The following is a 15472-nucleotide window of genomic DNA, read 5'->3' as shown; positions in this document are numbered from 1 at the left end:
GCGAGCCTCTCTGACGTCACCCGCCCGCGAGCCGATCTGACACCCCGCGAGCCTCTCTGACCTCACACCCCCCGCGAGCCTCTGACCTGACCCTCCCCCCCCCCGCGAGCCTCTCTGACCTCACACCCCCCGGGAGCCTCTCTGACCTCACACCCCCCGGGAGCCTCTCTGACCTCACCCCCCCGTGAGCCTCTCTGACCTCACGCGCCGCCCGGCCGTTAATTCGGTTGGCGGTTGGGAAAGGCGCGAGCGGCGGTTTGTCGCCAGTCTCGGATCGAGCGCCGGAGTTTCACACCGCCGCGAAACGGGGGATTCAAGAGGCCAAAATCAAAACAATCTGACTACAAACGGTTATTTGTACCGTCTCAGTGAAAGCTCTTATGTTCTGAAAAGGAGAGCACGACGACTTTCCGGGGTTGTTTGGTCGGTGGAAACCCCTCGCGGTAGAAAAGTTGCTGGCGTTTCCTCGCTCAGCTGACGCAAATATTTGCGGCAAATTTTCTGTTTTATTATCTCAAGAACTATCCGGTGAGTATTACATTGTTGTGGGTATTGGAATTTTGAAAAATGCCTACTAACATCCTGAATTTATGTTAGTGCAATTTTGCCAATTTTCCCTCTCACTACAGCGAAATTTTGATTTTTTTTTTGTTGGTATATTTTGATGGTGCAGAAGCACAAGTCAGTGTGAACAAAGGTCCCAAATGCTGATGTCTATAAAAATCAGTCTGTAAACAAATAAACAGAATGGAGGGCAGCTAGGGCTGCCAACCCTCCAGGACTATCAGATTGTAATAAAAATCCATCTGGTTCACGAATGCCCTTTAGGGAAGGAAATCTGCCGTCCTTAACCGGTCTGGCCTATAGGTGACTCCAGACGCACAGCAATGTGGTTGACTTTTAACTGCGCCCTGAAATGGCCTAGCAAGGTACTCAGTTGTAACAAACCGCTACGAAAAACAATAATGGTCCAGTAATTCGGGTCCCAACGCGTGAGTACGCACCGTGTACTCACGCATGGGCCCAATGGAAGTGCCGGTTTTCAGCATGAAAACCGGCATTGCCTTTCCTCTGAACCAGGGGGAACGCGTGCGCGCAGGAGTCTGCGCGTGCGCGCTGAAATTCCTTTTTTTTTTACAGGGTTGCCCGTGCGATAACGCCTCCAGTTTTTACGCGAGAAAAAAGCAGACGTAAGTACTTAGTTTTAAAAGGTAAGTGGTCTATTAATTAAAGTTAGAAATTTTTTTCCACAGGTTTCTTATTTTTAAAGACTTTACAGTAAGGTAAGTGTATTTTTAGATCCGATTTAAAAAAAAAAAAAAAAAAATTTTTTTTCAAAAATTTGAATAATTGTTTAAATTAGTTTTTTACAGTTATTAATAGTTCATTTAATTAGTGGGATGTTTTTTTAACTTTTATTTGAAGTTTAAGTACTGTTTTGGGCGCCCGGAGTTTGAGTTTGACAGTTCTTACTATCAAACTCATGAATGAACTTTTGCAGCCTCCGATTGGTTGCCCAGTGCTCACGTGATCCCAGCCGGCTCATCGAACTAACTACGCCGCTGGATCACGCAAGCACAGCGCGCCAGGAGCTGAACCGGGCCACTGACAGGAAATCCACGCAGGGCCAGGCTTCAACTGTCGGCGCGCTATGTAAGTGTAGGTCGGGGGCTTGCACCCGCGGGAAGCCCCCGACACCAATTTCTGGGTCACAAAGAATAAAACCGGACGGACCACCCGGTATCGACCTCGGCACCGGCTACGGACACGGCAACGGCACACCCAGCCCAGTCAATCCTGCAAAGTCCTCCTTGCCAACATCTGGGGACTTGTGCCAAAATTGGGAGAGCTGTCCCACAGACTGGTCAAACAACAGCCTGACAGTCATACTCACAGAATCATACCTTTCAGCCAATGTCCCAGATTCTTCCATCACCATCCCTGGGTATGTCCTGTCCTACCGGCAGGATAGATCCACCAGAGGTGGCGGCACAGTGGTATACAGTCGGGAGAGAGTGGCCCTGGGAGTCCTCAACACTGAGTCCGGACCCCATGACGTCTCATGGCTTTAGGTCAAGCATGGGCAAGGAAACCTCCTGCTGATTACCACCTACCGTCCTCCCTCAGCTGATGAATCAGTACTCCTCCGTGTTTAACACCACTTGGAAGAAGCACTGAAGGTAGCAAGGGCACAGAATGTACTCTGGGTGGGGGACTTCAATGTCCATCACCAAGAGTGGCTCAGCAGCAGCACTACTTACCGAGTTGGACGAGTCCTGAAGGACATAGCTACCAGTCTGGGCGTACAGCAGGTGGTGAGAGAACCGACACGTGGGAAGAATCTACTTTACCTCGTCCTCACCAATCTACCTGCCACAGATGCATTTGCCCCTGACAACATTGGTAGCAGTGACCACCGCAGCAGCAGACTTATATTTCATCACAATCTGTAACCTCATCGCCCGCTATATCCCTCATTATCCCACCGCCATTAACATCAAGCCAAGCGACCAACCTTGGTTCAATGAGGAGTGTAGAAGAGCATACCAGGAGCAGCACCAGGCGTACCTAAAAATGACGTGCCAACCTGGGGAAGATGCAACACAGGAGTACATGCAAGCTAAACAGCAGATGAAACATGCTAAAGACAGAGCTAAGTGATCCCACAACCAACGGATCAGATCAAACCTCTGCAGTCCTGTCGCATCCAGTCGTGAATGGTGATGGACAATTAAACAACTAACGGGAGGAGGAGGCTCTATGAATATCCCCATCCTCAATGATGGTGGAGCCCAGCATGCGAATGCAAAAGACAAGGCTGAAGCGTTTGCAACAATCTTCAGCCAGAAGTGCCGAGTGGATGATCCATCTCGGCCTCCTCCTGAGGTCCCCACCATCACAGAAGCCAGTCTTTAGCTAATTCGATTCATTCCACGTGATATCAAGAAACAGCTAAACGCACTGGATACAGCAAAGGCTATGGGCCCTGACAACATCCCGGCTGTAGTGCTGAAGACTTGTGCTCCAGAACTAGCTGCGCCTCCAGCCAAGCTGTTCCAGTACAGCTGTAACACTGGCATCTATCCGACAATGTGGAAAACTGCCCAAGTATGTCCTGTCCACAAAATGCAGGACAAATCCAATCCAGACAATTACCGCCTCATCAGTCTACTCTCAATCATCAGCAAAGTGTGGAAGGTAGGTCGTCGATAGTGCTATTAAGCGGCCCTTACTCATCAATAACCTGCTCACCGATGCTAATTAGAAGTGCATGTAACAAGGGCAATACAGTAATCATGGGGGACTTTAATCTGCATATTGACTGGGCAAATCAAATTACCACTAATGGTGTGGAGGACGAATTTTTGGAATGCATGCAAGATGGTTTCCTGGATCAGTATGTGGAGGAACCAACCTGGGTACAGGCTATCCTGGATCTGGTACTGTGTAATGAGAAAGGGCTAATCAATAATCTTGTGGTAAAGGGGCCTTTAGGGACAAGTGACCATAATATGATTGAATTTTACATTAAGTTTGAGAGTAATGTAGTCCAATCTGAAACTAAGGTCTTCAATCTAAACACAAGAGGTTGGTGAACAAAATTAGGGCACATGGAATTGGGGGTAATATACTAGCATGGATTGAGAATTGGTTAACAGACAGAAAACAAAGTTGCGATAAATGAGTCTTTTTCAGGATGGCAGGCTGTGACTAGCGGGGTACCGCAAGGATCGGTGCTTGGGGCCCAGCTATTCACAATCTATATCAATGATTTGGATGAGGGGACTAAATGTAACATCTCCAAATTTGCTGATGATACAAAGCTAGGTGGCAGTGTCAGATGTGAAGAGGCTTCAAGGGGATCTCGACAGGCTAAGTGACATGGCAGATGGAATATAATATGGATAAATGTGAAGTTATCCACATTGGTAGGAAAAACAGAAAGGCAGAGTATTTCCTAAATGGTGAAAGATTGGGGAATGCAGATGCTCAAAGGGACCTGGGTGTCCTTGTAGATGAGTCACTGAAAGTGAATGTACAGGTGCAGCAAGCCATTAGGAAGGCAAATGGTATGCTGGCCTTCATTACAGGGGGATTTGAGTACAGGAGTAAAGAAGTCTTACTCCAATTATATAGGGCCTTGGTGAGACCACACCTGGAGTACTGTGTACATTTTTGGTCTCCTTACCCAAGGAAGGATATACTTGCCATAGAGGGAGTGCAACAAAGGTTTACAAGATTGATTCCTGGGATGGCGGGACTGTTGTATGAGAAGACTAAACTAGGACTGTGTTCTCTTGAATTCAGAAGAATGAGAGGGGATCTCATTGAAGCAGACAAAATTATTACAGGGCTTGATAGGGTGGATGCTGGGAGAATGTTTCCCTTGGCTAGGGAGTTTAGAACCAGGAGTCACAGCCTCAGGATAAAGGGTAGACCATTCAGGACTGAGATGAGAAGAAATTTCTTCACACAGGGTGGTGAATCTTTGGAATTCTCTACCCCAGAGGGCTGTGGAGGCTCAGTCATTGGGTATATTCAAAACAGAAGTCGATAGATTCCTGACAAGTAAAGGCATCAAGGGATATGGCGATAGGGCCGGTGAATGGAGTTGAGGCAGAAGATCAACCATGATCTCATTGAATGGCGGAGCAGGCTCGAAGGGCTGAATGGCCTACTTGTGCTCCTATTTCTGATGCTCTTATGTTTTTATGTTCTTATGCTCAGTTTGGTTTCTGCCAGGACTAAACAGATCCAGACCTCATTACAGCCTTGGTCCAAACATGAATGCAAGAGCTGAAATCCAGATGTAAGGTGAGAGTGGGAACATAAAAACTGACTGCAAAAGCTTTTATAGATATGTGAAGAGAAAAAGATTGGTGAAGTCAAGCGTAGGTCCCTTGCAGTCAGAATCAGGGGAATTTATAATGGGGAACAAAGAAATGGCAGACCAACTAAATACATATTTTGGTTCTGTCTTCACAAAGGAGGACACAAATAACCTCCCAGAGATGCCGGGGAACATAGGGTCTGATGAAAGGGTGGAACTGAAAGAAATCAGTATTTGTAGGGAAATGGTGTTAGGAAAATTGATGGGACTGAAGGCTGATAAATCCCCAGGGCCTGATAATCTACATCCTAGGGTACTTAAGGAAGTGGCCCTAGAAATAGTAGATGCATTGCTGGTCATCTTCCAACATTCGATGGACTCTGGAACAGTACCCATGGATTGGAGGGTAGCTAATGTTACCCCACTATTCAAAAAAGGTGGTAGAGAAAAAGCGGGGAATTATAGACCGGTAAGCCTGACATCGGTAGTGGGGAAAATGCTAGAGTCCATTATAAAAGATGTAATAGCAGAGCACTTGGAAAGCAGTGACAGGATCGGACAAAGTCAACATGGATTTACAAAAGGTAAATCATGCTTGACTAATCTACTGGAATTTTTTGAGGATGTAACTGGTAAAATAGATAAGGGAGAACCAGTGGATGTGGTGTATTTGTACTTTCAGAAGGCTTTTGATAAGGTCCCGCATAAGAGATTAGCGTGCAAAATTAAGGCACATGGGATTGGGGGCAAGGTATTGACTTGGATAGAGAACTGGTTGGTGGACAGAAAGCAAAGAGTTGGAATAAACGGTTCGCTTTCCGAGTGGCAGGCAGTGACTAGTGGGGTACCGCAAGGATCGGTCCTAGGACCCCAGCTGTTCACAATATATATTAATGATCTGGACGAGGGAGTTGGATGTAATATCTCCAAATTTGCAGACGACACAAAGCTGGGTGGGAGGGTATGCTGTGAGGAGGATGTCGTGAAACTCCAGTACGATTTGGACAGGTTGGGTGATTGGGCAGAAACATGGCAGATGCACTATAATGTTGATGAATGTGAGGTTATCCACTTTGGTGGCAAAAACAGGAAGGCAGATTATTATTTGTATGGCAATAGATTGGGAGAAGGGGAAGTGCAAAGAGACCTGGGTGTTCTTGTGCACCAGTCGTTGAAGGTAAGCATGCAGGTGCAGCAGGCGGTTAAGGCAAATGGTATGTTGGCCTTCGTAGCAAGAGGGTTCGAGTACAGGAACAAGGATGTCTTGCTGCAGTTGTACAGGGCCTTGGTGAGACCGCACCTTGAGTATTGTGTGCAGTTTTGGTCGCCTTATCTGAGGAAGGACGTCCTGGCCATGGAAGGAGTGCAGCAAAGATTCAACAGGCTGATACCTGGGATGGCAGGAATGACGTATGAGGAGAGATTGTGTCGATTGGGCTTATACTCACTGGAGTTTAGAAGATTGAGAGGGGATCTCATCGAAACCTATAAAATTCTGTCAGGCCTGGACAGACTAGATGCAGGAAGGATCTTTCTGATGGCTGGGGAGTCCAGAACCAGGGGTCATAGTCTAAGGATAAGGGGTAAGCCATTTTGGACTGAAATGAGGAGGAATTTCTTCACCCAGAGAGTGGTGAACCTGTGGAATTCTCTGCCACAGAGGGCGGTGGAGGCCAGTTCATTAAATATATTCAAGAAGGAGTTGGATATATTTCTTAAGGCTAAAGGGATCAAGGGATATGGGGAGAAGGCAGGGACAGGATACTGAATTTGGATGATCAGCCATGATCTCGTTGAATGGCGGAGCAGGCTCGAGGGGCCGAATGGCCTACTGCTGCTCCTATCTTCTGTGTTTCTATGAGTGACTGCCTTTGACATCAAGGCAGCATTTGAGTGAGTGTGGCATCAAGGAGCCCTAGTAAAATTAAAGTCATTGGGAATCGGGAAAAACTCTCCACCGGCTGGAGTCATACCTAGCACAACGGAAGATGGTTGTGGTTGTTGGAGGTCAATCATCTCAGCCCCCGGACATCACTGCAGGAGTTCCTCAGGGCAGTGTCCTAAGCCAAACCATCTTCAGCTGCTTCATTAATGACCTTCCTCCGCCATAAGGTCAGAATTGGGGATGTTCGCTGAGGATTGCACAATGTTCAGTTCCATTTGCAGCTCTTCAGAGGATGAAGCAGTTCATGCCCGCAAGCAGCAAGGCCTGGACGACATTCAGGCTTGGGTTGACAAGTGGCAAGTCACACTCGCGCCACGCAAATGCCAGGCAATGACTATCTCCAACAAGAGAGAGTCTAACCACCACCCCTTGACTTTCAATGACATTACCATCACTGAATCCTGCACCATCAACATCCTGGGGGGTCACCATTGACCAGAAATTTAACTGGACCAGCCTCATAAATACTGTGGGTACAAGAGCAGGTCAGAGGCTGGGTATTCTGTGGTGAGTGTATCGCCTCCTGAGTCCCCAAAGCCTTTCCACCATCTACAAGGCACAAGTCAGGAGTGTGATGGAATACTCTCCACTTGCCTGGATGAGTGCAGCTCCAACAATACTCAAGAAGCACAACACTATCCAGTACAAAGCAGCCTGCTTGATTGGCACCCCATCCACCACCTTAAACATTCACTCCCTCCACCACCGGCGCACTGTGACTACAGTGTGTATCATCTACAAGATGCACTGCAGCAACTCGCCAAGGCTTCTTTGACAGCACCTTAGAGACCCTGCGACCTCTACCACCTTGTAGGACAAGGGCAACAGGTGCATGGCAACACCACCAAGTTCCCCTCCAAGTCACATACCATCCTGACTTGGAAATATATCACCGTTCCTTCATCATCGCTGGGTCAAAATCCTGGAAATCCCTCCCTAACTGCACTGCGGGAATACCTTCACCACATGGACTGCAGTGGTTCAAGAAGGCGGCTCACCACCACCATCTCGAGGGCAATTCGGGATGGGCAATAAATCTTGGCCTTGCCAGCGACGCCCACATCCCAGGAACAAATTAGAGAAAAGATTGCCCTGGAATCTCCAGGAATTCAACACTAATTTCCAGGATACTGCTGTTAGTAATCCAGGAGAAAAAATTATAGGGGCATTAAAAAAATTGTTTAAAAAAAAAAAAAAAAAAAAAATTCTGAACACTTTTAGTTGTACATGGGGGGGAAGGAAGGCTATTTGAATGATAGTCAAATGTCATCCAATTGGATATTGGAGTCTATTTGTTTTCCAGTTGTAATGGGAAGATTGTGCACTGTGAGTATGGATATGTTGGGTGGCCAATGGCAGATGGGTGGGGGTGGATGGAGACAGGAGGTCATATAACACCAGGAATATGTCTAACCAGAGTTGGCAACCCGAAGGCCAATGGGAACCGATAGAAAAGGATAGAATCATATCAGATGTTAGGAGGTTTTTCTTTACGCTGAGATTCATCGACACTTGCAACAAGTTGCTGGCTTGTGCGTTGTTGTATGAGTTTTTTGCTGTGGCAATATCGCTGTGTTCAGAAGGTAGGTGGGAGGTTGGGTGATGTATCTCATGGTCAGATTTTCTGGGGGTAGAGGAATTTCCTAGATTTTTCTCCCCCCTCTGAATTGGCTAACGGTTTTAAATGTGTTTTTCTGCCACTCCCAGACTGCTGGTAGGAGGCAACAACAACAACAACTTGCATTTATAATTGTGCCTTTTAACATAGTAAAACATCACAAGGCGCTTCACTGGAGCGTTAGTAAATAAAATTTGACACCAAGCCACATAGGTGATATGAGGCAGGTTTTAAGGAGCGTCTCAACGGAGGAGAGAGGCGGAGAGGTAGAATAGATAAGGGAGAACCAGTGGATGTGGTGTATTTGGATTTTCAGAAGGGCTTTGATAAAGTCCCACATAGGTTAGTGTGCAAAATTAAAGCACATGGGATTGGGGGTAATGTACTGGCATGGATTGAAAATTGGTTAACAGACAGGAAACAGAGAGTAGGAATAAGTGGGTCTTTTTCCGGGTGGCAGGCGGTGACTAGTGGGGTCAGCAGGGATCAGTGCTTGGGCCCCAGCTATTCACAATATATATCAATGACTTGGATGAGGGAACCAAATGTAATATTTCCAAGTTTGCTGATGACACATAACTAGGTGGGGTTGTGAGGAGGGTGCAAAGAGGCTTCAAGGCGATTTAGATAAATTGAGTGAGTGGGTAAATACATGGCAGATGCAGTATAACGTGGATAATACATTCGGTAGAAACATAGAAGATAGGAGCAGGAGCAGGCCATTCGGCCCCTTGAGCCTGCTCCGTCATTTAATGAGATCATGGCTGATCATCAAAATTCAGTACCCTGTCCCTGCTTTCTCTCCATATTCCTTGATCCCTTTAGCCTTAAGAAATATATCTAACTCCTTCTTGAATATATTTAATGAATTGGCCTCAACTGCCTTTTGTGGTAGAGAATTCCACAGGCTCACCACTCTCTGGGTGAAGAAATTCCTCCTCATCTCTGTCCTAAATGGCTTACCCCTTATCCTTAGACTGTGACCCCTGGCTCTGGACTCACCCGCCATCGGGAACATCCTTCCAGCATCTAGTCTGTCTAGTCCTGTTAGAATTTTATAAGTTTCAATGAGATCCCCTCTCATTCTTCTAAACTCTAGCGAATATAAGCCTAATCGACCCAATCTCTCTTCGTACGTCATTCCTGCCATCCCAGGTATCAGTCTGGTGAATCTTCGCTGCACTCCCTCCATGGCAAGAACATCCTTCCTCAGATAAGGCGACCAAAACTGCACATAATGTTCAAGGTGTGGTCTCACCAAGGCCCTGTACAACTGCAGCAAGACATCCTTGCTCCTGTACTCGAATCCTCTCGCTATGAAGGCCAACATACCATTTGCCTTCTTAACCGCCTGCTGCACCTGCATGCTTACCTTCAGCGACTGGTGCACAAGGACACCCAGGTCTCGTTGCACTTCCCCTTTTCCCAATCTACTGCCGTTCAGATAATAATCTGCCTTCCTGTTTTTGCCACCAAAGTGGATAACCTCGCATTTATCCACATTATACTGCATCTGCCATGCATCTGCCCAATCGCCCAACCTGTCGAAATCATACTAGAGTTTCTCTGCATCCTCCTCACAGCATACATGCCCACCCAGCTTCGTGTCCTCTGCAAACTTGGAGCTATTACATCTAGTTCCCTCGTCTAGATCATTAATATATATTGTGAATAACTGGGATCCTAGCACCGATTCCTGCGGTACCCCACTGGTCACTGCCTTCCACTCCGAAAAAGACCCGTTTATTCCAACTCTTTGCTTCCTGTCTGCCAACCGGTTTTCTATCCAAGTCAGTACCTTACCCCCAATCCCATGTGCTTTAACTTTGCTCGCTAGTCTCTTATGCGGGACCTTATCGAAAGCCTTCTGAAAGTCCAAATACACCACATCCACTGGTTCTCCCTTGTCTATTCTACCAGTTACATCCTCAAAAAATTCCAGTAGATTAGTCAAGCATGATTTACCTTTTGTAAATCCATGTTGACTTTGTCCGATCTTGTCACTGTTTTCTAAGTGCTCTGCTATTACATCTTTTATAATGGACTCTAGCATTTTCCCCCTACCAATGTCAGGCTTACCAGTCTATAATTACCCGTTTTTCGCTACCACCTTTTTTAAAAAGTGGGGTTACATTAGCTACCCTCCAATCCATGGGAAGTGTTCCAGAGTCTATAGAATTTTGCAAGATGACCAGCAATGCATCTACTCTTTCTAGGGCCACTTCCTTAAGTACCCTAGGATGTAGATTATCAGGCCCTGGGGATTTATCAGCATTCAATCCCGTCAATTTCCCTAACACCATTTCCCCAGAAATACCGATTTCATTCAGTTCCTCCCTCTCATTAGACCCTATGTACCCCGACATCTCTGGGAGGTTATTTGTGTCCTCCTTTGTGAAGACAGAACCAAAGTATGTATTTAATTGGTCTACCATTTCTTTGTTCCCCATTATAAATTCCCCTGATTCTGACTGCAAGGGACCTATGCTTGACTTCACCAATCTTTTTCTCTTCACATATCTATTGAAGCTTTTACAGTCAGTTTTTATGTTCCCTGAAAGCTTACTCTCATTCTATTTTCCCCCTCTTAATTAATCCCTTTGTCCTCTTTTGCTGAATCCTAAACTGCTCCCCATCCTTAGGTTTGCTGCTTTTTCTGGCCAATTTATATGTCTTCTCCTTGGATCTTATGCTATCCCTAATTTCCCTTGTTAGCCACGGTTGAGTCACCTTTGTTTTATTTTTATGCCAAACAGAGATGAACAAATTCTGTAGTTCATCCATGCGATCTTTAAATGTTTGCCATTGCCTAGCCACCGTCAACCCTTTAAGTAATGTTCCCCAATCCATCCTAGCCAACTCGCGCCTCATACCATCGTAGTTTCCTTTATTTAAATTCAGGACCCTAGTCTCTGAGTCTCATACTTCACTCTCCATCTTAATGAAGAATTCTATCATATTATGATCGCTTCGCCCCAAGGGGCTTCGCACAACAAGATTTCTAATTAATCCTTTCTCATTACATAATATCCAGTCTAAGATGGCCTGACCTCTAGTTGGTTCCTCAACATATTGGTCCAGGAAACCATCCCGTATACACTCCAGGAATTCCTCCTCCACAGTATTGTTACTAATTTGGTAAACCCAATCCATATGTAGATTAAAGTCACCCATGATAACTGCTGTGCCTTTATTGCACGCGTCTCTAATTTCCCGTTTAATGCCATCCCAAACCTCAGCATTACTATTTGGGGGTCTGTATACAACTCCCACTAATGATTTCTGCCCCATGGTATTTCTCAGCTCTACCCATACAGATTCCACATCATCAGAGCTAATATCCTTCCTTACTATTGTGTTAATCTCCTCTTTAACTAGCAATGCTACCCCACCTCCTTTTCCTTTTTGCCTGTCTTTCCTGAATATTGAATACCCCTGGATGTTGAATTCCCAGCCTTGGTCACCTTGGAGCCATGTCTCCGTAATCCCAATTATATCATATCCGTTTACATCTATTTGCGCAGCTAATTCATCCACCTTATTACGAATGCTCCTCGCATTAAGACACAAAGCCTTCAGGCTTGTTTTTTTAACACTCCTTAGACCTTTTAGAATTATTAATTATTGTGGCCATGTTTGATTTAAGCCCTTGATTTCTCTGACTGCCACTTTTGCTTTTCTCCTTGCTGTCTTTTGCTTCTATCCTTGCTTCCCTTTCCTCTGTCTCCCTGCACAGGTTCCCAACCCTCTGCCATTTTAGTTTAAACCCTCCCCAACAGCACTAGCAAACACTCCCCCTCGGACATAGCTCCCGGTCCTGCCCAGGTGCAAACTGTCCAGTTTGTACTGGTCCCACCTCCCCCAGAACTGGTTCCAATGTCTCAGAAATTTGAATCCCTCCCCCTTGCACCTTGTAGGAAAAACAGAAAGGTAGAGTATTATTTATATGGTGATAGGTTGGGAAATGCTGATGTACAAAGGGACCTGGATGCCCTTGTACACCAGTCACTGAAAGCAAACATGTAGGTGCAGCAAACAGTTAGGAAGGCAAATGGTATGTTGGTCTTCATTGCAAGAGGATTTGAGTACAGGAGCAAGGATTTCTTACTACAGTTATACAGGGCCTTGGTGAGACCACACCTGGAGTACTGTGTGCAGTTTTGGTCTCCTTACCTGAGAAAGGATATACTTGCCATAGAGGGAGTGCAGCGAAGGTTCACCAGACTGATTCCTGGGATGGCAGGACTGTCGTATGAGGAGAGATTGGGCCAACTAGGCCTGTATTCACCAAAGTTTAAAAGAATGAGAGGGGATCTCATTGAAACGTATAAAATTCTGACAGGACTAGACGGACTGGATGCAGGGAGGATGTTTCCCCTGGCTGGGGGGGTTTAGACCGAGGGGTCACAGTCTCAGGATACGGGGTAGGACATTTAGGACGGAGATGAGGAGAAATTTCTTCACTCAGAAGGTGGTGAACCTGTGGAATTCTCTACCACAGAAGGCTGTGGAGGCCAAGTCACTGAATATATTTAAGAAGGAGATAGATAGCATTATAGACACAAAAGGCATCAAAGAGTATGGAGAGAGCATGGGAATATGGTATTGAGATAGAGGATCAGCCATGATCATGTTGAATGGCGGAGCAGGCTCGAAGGGCTGAATGGCCTACTGCTGCTCCTATTTTTCTATGTTTCCATGGGAGGGAATTCCACAGCTTGGGACCTAGACAGTAGAAAGCACGGTTGTCGATAGTGGAGTGATTAAAATCGGGGATGTGCAAGAGGTCAGAATTGGAGGAGTGCAGAGATCTCTGAGGATTGTAGGTCTGGTGAGATCACAGAGATGGGGAGGGGTGAGGCCCTGACGGATTTGTAAACATGGATGAGAATTTTAAAATAGTGGTGTTATTGGACCGGGAGCCAATGTAGATCAGCGAGTGCAGGAGTGATGGGTGAACGGGATTTAGTGAAAGTTAGGATAAGGACAGCCGAGTTTTGGATTGGCTCAAGTTTACGGAGGGTACAAGGTAGGAGGTCGGCCAGGAGACCATTTAAATAATCGAGTCTAGATGTAACAAATGAATGGATGAGGTTTTCAGCAGCAGATAGGCTGAGGCAGGGGCGGAGATGGGCAGCGTTACGGAGGTGGAAGTAGGCAGTTTTGGTGATGGAGTGGAGAGATAGTTGGAAGGTCAGCTCAGAGTGAAATAGGATGCCTAGATTGTGAATGGACTGGATCAGCCTCCGACAGCGACCAGGGAGATGGATGGAGTCGGTGGCTAGGGAACGGAATCTGTGGCAGGGATCAAACATAATGGCTTTGGTCTTCGCAACATTTTATTGGAGGAAATTTCTGCTCATCCAATACTTGATGTCAGACAACCAGCTTGTTAGAGTTAGAAATAATACAGCATTAGGTGGGATCATAGAAAATACAAAGAAGTATAAGTTAGGTTTGGAGTGCATGTGTGTAAGTACATGAAGTGTGGTTACAGTAATAAGGTTGGTGAGTTGCAGGTGCAAATAGCTACGTTGGGAATATGATGTAGTGGCGATAACTGAGACCTGGCTTAAAAAAAGGGGAGGATTGGATGATTAATATTCCTGGGTACAAGGTATACAGGAAAGATAGGGAAGGAGAAAAGCAGAGGAATTGGCCGCGATTTTCCGAGTAGAAGCGGGTTGGAGGCGTCTTTGATTTTTGGCGGGTTCCGGTCCCGCAGCCGGTTTCAGCCGCCCTGGAATTAAGATTTTTGCTTAAGTGGGCTGATTACGCCCGTCGTGCGCACTACCTGGCCCAATCATTGGGTTCGGGTCTGCTGCTTGCCTCTGCTGACGTCTCAGCCAGCTGCATTTAAGGGGCCCATGTAGCCTTGTTTTTGAACCATCCTTTCCTGCTGCTTCTCGGTGTGCCACTTGTGAAAATGACTACTGCAAGACCCAAGGCATCTCCCAGATTTGATGATGACTCCCTCCATGCTCTTGTGGAGGGGGTGAGGGGGCGCCAAGAGGTACTGTTCCCCTCAAACGGACGGAGGAAGCCTCCTCCGCAAACCAAAGCAGCCTGGCTGCAAATTGCTGAGGAGGTGAGCGCCAGGTCTTTGTCTGGTCGCACCTGGGTTCAGTGCAGGAAAAGGTTCAATGACCTGCTATGCACAGCAAAAGTGAGTATAACATCACACTTGCCTTCAATCTGCTCCCCATCTCCTATCATCACCAGCACTCTGCATTGTCAACCTACTCCTGCACATCCCACTTTACCCTTACATCACTTGCACCCTTAACCATCCCTCTCTATGTACAGAATTACTTCACTATTCTACTATGCACCCCTCACACTCGCTATCACTGTTATGCAATGATAACAACTAACAACGCACAGGGAGGGCCTTTGGTAGTGGCACCCCACACCATCTTTGTCTCCCTATAAGCATCTATGCTATGGATTCGCTACACTCACTCCAACATTCTCACTCAAACTCCACTTGTGTCCCTCATTGCAGGAAAAGAGAGCTCACAATAAGAGGGAGAGGGGCAGGACAGGAGGAGGGCCACCTCCCATTGCCCACTTGACCCCCGCTGAGGAGGCTGCTCTTGACATCGTCGGAGGTGCTGAGGATCTGGAAGTGGGGTACGGTGAGATGGGCGCAGTCGAGCAAGCTGGTGACAGAATAGATTTGCAGCCCTCTCATTTAGATTGCATGAGCGACTGATATGGCAACTGATGTTCATATAGAGGTGAGTTCTGATCATCTGCACAAGTCGATGTGCCTGCTACGTTTATATCACATGTCTAACTCATGCCTTTACTCCCCCACAGGACCATTGAGAGCCCCCCTCCCCACTGTCCAGGAGGAAGAGCTGGAAGACTCCTCGGAGGAAGCTGCAACCTCTGAGGGCACAGTGACAGCAGAATTGAACGCACCCAGCACCAGCGCAGAGAGACACACCTCGGTGGGTCATTCGCGAGATAGAGTAGTGTTGTCACCTGGTGTATCACAGCTCACAAGTGAGCATCAGCAGATGGCAGAGACTGGGACAGCAGTGGAGAGTCCTCGTCAGAGACCGCAGGGCAC

At 46.7% G+C, this 15472-nt stretch overlaps 1 protein-coding gene across 1 annotated transcript in view; it reads left to right on the top strand.

Moving 5' to 3' along the window:
- Window positions 1–201: 201 nt before the first annotated feature.
- Window positions 202–15472, top strand: part of LOC147113157 (dynein axonemal heavy chain 8-like) — a 193127-nt gene continuing 177856 nt past the window's right edge. The window contains exon 1 of the mRNA XM_085998247.1: window positions 202–528. The gene's annotated coding sequence lies outside the window, so the exon portion shown is untranslated. The remainder of the gene's footprint in view (window positions 529–15472) is intronic.

This window comes from Somniosus microcephalus, chromosome 9 (assembly GCF_052327205.1).
Source record: "Somniosus microcephalus isolate GS21.2 chromosome 9, FLI_Smic_1.0, whole genome shotgun sequence".
NCBI classification, from domain to species: domain Eukaryota; kingdom Metazoa; phylum Chordata; class Chondrichthyes; order Squaliformes; family Somniosidae; genus Somniosus; species Somniosus microcephalus.
This window is presented reverse-complemented; position numbering and strand designations above follow the sequence as displayed.